The sequence below is a fragment of the Corythoichthys intestinalis genome, chromosome 12 (genome assembly GCF_030265065.1).
Source record: "Corythoichthys intestinalis isolate RoL2023-P3 chromosome 12, ASM3026506v1, whole genome shotgun sequence".
Taxonomy (NCBI): domain Eukaryota; kingdom Metazoa; phylum Chordata; class Actinopteri; order Syngnathiformes; family Syngnathidae; genus Corythoichthys; species Corythoichthys intestinalis.
The window spans coordinates 50,959,939-50,964,970 of NC_080406.1; positions in this window are offsets into that span (position 1 = coordinate 50,959,939).

Here is a 5,032-nt window from a genome sequence, read left to right on the forward strand (position 1 = left end):
AATTTTTCTAAAAAATTGTGTTTTTTTTTTTTTTTTTTTAATCTTCACATCATTGACAGCAGGACCGATATAGCCGTATCATGTGAGTGGTAAGAATAAACCAGCCTCTGTGGTATGAAGTCACGCTGCATTCATGATGGTCAAAGTTGAAGCCTTGAAAATATCCTCGAAGGAGACACGAACCCTTTTTCACAGACGTCATGGAATGCCACACATTTTATACTAACTATGCACAGCTGCCATGTAAGCACAAGGTCCAACAAATGAATGATGGAAAAGAGGTCAAATGAGAACGGCCGATTGTTGAGACAGAAAAGTATCAATTTGCTCAAAACATTATGAGCAATACTGTACAAGTAAATGAAGGTGAAGCACTTAGAGTTGTACCAAATTAATGCCATTACCTCTGGGTATCTCACAATAACGATTCGCAATACAAGGCTCAAGATAACGACCTCGCAATATGGCGATATAACTACCGATATATTGGTTAGGAAATAATCACTAGTAAACATCCAATTCGTTTGAGGTGGGAAAGTGGGCGAATTTGTTCATTCGCTGCCAACCCTCCTAGTTTTTATTCTATTTTTATTTTATCTGTCTTTTATCAGGCAGTCTCATTGAGATAATTATCTCTTTTACAAGAGAGGCCTGATCACAAAGAAACATTCACAAATATCTAACAACACAAAATACACTAACGGAAACAGTTACAATAATCAGTAAAAACATAAGACAAAAGAGATTTAAAATCACCAAGATGAATGATTGTAGTTTAAGAGTGGTTTGCAATTCGTTCCATTTAAGAGGAGCATAGTAGCTAAAGCCAGCTCTGCCAACATTAGTGCAAGTGGATGGAATGTTTAGGGTTAAGTAGTTGGCTGATCGTGTTTTGTAGTTACTGGATTTGAATGACAGGAGAGATGTGAGGTAATTGGGAAGTTTGCACAGTAAGGCCTTATAGATGAATAACATGATATGGATATTTCTTCTTGACTGTAGTGAGGACCAACCAACTTTTTGATAAAGGGTACAATGATGAGTGTAGAAATTGTCATTGGTGATGAAACGTAGTGCACTGTGATAGACCGGGTTTAACTGTTGAAGAGTTGATGGAGCTGCATGACAGTACAGGATGTCCCCATAATCAAGTACAGAAACAAAAGATTATACAATGGTTTTTCGGTTAGAAGTTGACAGACAGCCTTTGATTCTATACAGGAAGCTAAGTGTAAATTTAAGTTTACGGATTAGATGATGAATATGAGTTTTGAATGATAAATTACTGTCAATCCAAATTCCTAAGTATTTGTATGAATCGGTGAGAGTAATTTGAGTACCATTTAGGGATTTGATTCCGGTTAAGTCATTGTCAGTACTAGTGGAAGTGGAGAAAACCATGTATTTAGTTTTTCAGAATTTAAAACTAAATCTGTGATTATGAAGAGATATTTGTAAGCTATAAAAAGCAGTCTGTAAATGAGTCAGAGCTAAAGATGGGGAAGAACCGGGCGCATATAGAATACAATCATCAGGAAAAAAGTGGACATTACAATATTGATTAGGAAGAAAAATATTATTAATGTATAACGTAAAAAGGAGTGGTCCAGGGACAGACCCCTGCGGCACCCCATTTTTAATCGTAAGTACAGTTAAAACAAATTTCACATCTATGGTAGTCAATAGCAAACGAGTTGAATTTTTGGGCATTTCAGGTCATTTGCTATTGATTTTCAGTCACTTCCTGTTGATTTTGGGGCATTTCTGCTAAAGGTCGACCGATATATGGACTTTTTCCCAACATTGGCTGATTATCAAAAAATAAATAATTTTGTTCAGGCGTCTGAGTGGGCAACCGTGGCCACCGCAGACCGACTGTAGGACCCCGGAAGGACCCATTATAAAAAGTGCTGCGTTCGTTGGTTTGGTAGCACTAGACCAGGGGTCAGCAACCCGGGGCTAGCTGGAGCTTTTTCAAAAATGTTTGAAAATAGAAAAAGGGGGTCCAGCGGGAGGGAAACATATTTTTTTGTTTTAATATGGTTTCTGTAGGAAGACAAACATGATTCTAATTCATGATTAGTCATCATTAGTCGTGAGGTGCGTCATTCTGTATAGCAGGGGTCGGGAACCTATGGCTTGCAAGCCAGATCTGGCTCTTTCGACAGCTGCATCTGGCTCGCAGACAAATCTTTAATTATTATTAAAACAAAAAAAAGTTTCGTTATACGCTTTTGTGCATTGCGCGAACCTGCGACGGTCACCGGTCATATGCTGGTGTTGTGCAGTAATGAGCAGACGTGTCTTTTTCGGCGTATGTTAACTTTTTTAATGCTCCGACAACACTCCCGCACTTCGCACTTGATATCATCAAATAGCAACCTAGATGTGCTACGTTAGATTCCCCCAAGTCCAATGCCATTGGCTGCGTGAGCCCAGGGTGAGCATGGGACACGTAGTCCATATACTACAACCGGCGAGTAGAAAGCCGGTTCGCTGTAATTTTAGTGGGAAAGTGGCAAACATATATGTCGTTGTGTCCATCTATTTATCTATCAATCGCATAGGCAACGCAGATGAGGCAGAGACACTGTTCAAGTGGGGTTGCCATATTTTGCTGTCGAAAATAGCGGCCAATGTGCGCGTGTGCGTGAGATCAGGAAATAAACTTTCCTTGTTTTCAGTTTTGTTTTCCGTGCTGTCAAAATTTTAGAAACCCTTTTGAGAGGATGGCAAAAAGATAAAAGACGAGGAGTATCGTACTTTTCAGCAGGACATAAATGCGGCACCGTTTTTTTCTCTCGCTTTGGATGAATCAACAGACGTAAGCTATTTATCGCAGTGCAGCGTGATTGCAAGGTTTTGACTATGAAAGGGACAAGAGAGGAGGATTTATTCAAGTCCTTCACTGAGTTCGGTAAAGAAAAAAATCTGCCAATGGATAAACTTGTTTCAGTGTGCACTGATGGTGCTCCGTGCATTAAGTTTCTCAGCGCCTGCAAGTATCAACCAGACCACAAAGCCATCAGCAAAACCATGCAGCATCAGAAGTAGCATTAATGGTAAAAAATACTCATCATTGATTAGCAACAGCATAACTATTTTATTAAAAAGAATTCAGAGACTTATTGTACTTCAAAAGCTTTTAAATTACACAAAATGCACACATTACTTGTATTTTTAGTTTTAAACATATTGAATGGCTCTCACGGAATTACATTTAAAAATATGTGGCCCTCAGTCAAAAAGGTTCTCCACCCCTGCTTAGAATGCACCACAGGGATAATAAACATTTAATCTTGAAGGCTCACTATGTAGTTATTTGTAGCAAAATTACGGTAGTCATTTTGACAGTAGGCTAATATAGCTTATATAGACACAATCAGCATGTGTTACCTTCATTATAAGGCTTATCTAAAGCTTTTAACTTTTTGTAGGCTAATATAGCTAATATAGACACAATCAGCATGTGTTACCTTCATTATAAGGCTAATCTAAAGCTTTTAACTTTTTGCGGCACCAGACATATTTGTTTTTTGTGTTTTTGGTCCAATACCGCTCTTTCAACATTTTGGGTTGCCGACCCCTGCACTCGACCAAATTAATCTTTTAAGTCAGAGGTCCCCAACCACTGGGCCATGGACCGCTACTGGTCGGTGGCGCATTTGCCGCAGAAAAATAAATAATTAACGACTGCAATCTGGCCTGTGGCTCTTGACACATCAATATCCCTGTCTACTCTATAGACTTAGATGAGTAAAAATTTGTATAGGATGGAAAACACAGACAAGACTGAAAAAGCAGTTTCTGCTCTTGCACTCCTCTTTAAAAGAAACTGCTGTATTTTAAGCTAAAACAACTGTTGTGTTTGATAGAACAATATGTCTATATGCTGCCATAGCAGATTCATGGCGCATTAAGCCTCCGAACTATTTTTAATTTGTCCGTTTTACCCTGGAAACCCCCGTTTACAGATGTCACGCAACCGCTTTTGTTTCAACCTAGCCATAAAACAAAGGAAATTAAGTATATTTATTATTCAAAACGTCTGTCATTTTTAGCTTAGAATCATTAATTGATGTCTAATATTTGGTTTAAAAAAATGACTTTCACTATCGCTTAATTTTTTTTGGTTTTTTTTTGTTACTGTCACATTTTTTCCGATATGTTAGATGATAAATAATCGATCCAAAGAAAAATTAGAGAAAAAAAAACGTTTAAAAAAGTAAATACATGAAAAAGAAAATCCCAACCACTCCTTGATTTCTGCAATTTCTGCATCGCGACCACTGTTATATTTCACCCATAAAATCCCCAAAAAATCCAGCTGTGGCTGTTCACAGCTGTGTCTTGACACTCAGTGATACATGCTAAATGGAGTTTTTGGATCAAAACAAGTTAAGTACGTGACAATATCACGTTTAAGTCCCGGCGTCTTTAATTGTGCTCTTTCATGCGCTCACCTCCAGATAGGGTTTCGCTGTTTGAAATTTTTTCTAAAAGTGCCCTCCTGTTCAAAATTTTTCTTACCCCAGAAAATTGAGATTTTAAGCTTTCCAATGATGTATCACACATGCATATTGGACAATTTTGAAAGTTGGCCAAATTGGGGGTCTTAGAGCGGAACTTCAAGTAACCTGTATGTTTTCCGCCATAGGTCACTAGTGGTTGACCGCAATTACTAGGGTGTTCGCACACTTATAGCAGACCAGCACCAGTCAATGTAAACAATAACTTTAGCTGCTGTTGGTTGTGTGCAGCGGGCAGCGACATCTTTGGACAGCTTTTTTTTTTCGGGGAAAAGGCCACCTGCTGAGCCAGAAGAGGAGCCGACAACCAAGTCCATTCTGCATAATATGTGGCTAAAAGCTAGCAAACGAGGCAACATACGGAGAACATCATACATCATGGTAGTGCTAAAGCTAATGAAGGAAAAGAGTTGATTTTTCCTTTTACAGGTTCTTTAATTCTCTTAACTAACAGGAGATGACGACACACAAATCAGGAACAAAAGGAAAATACAGAGTGTACA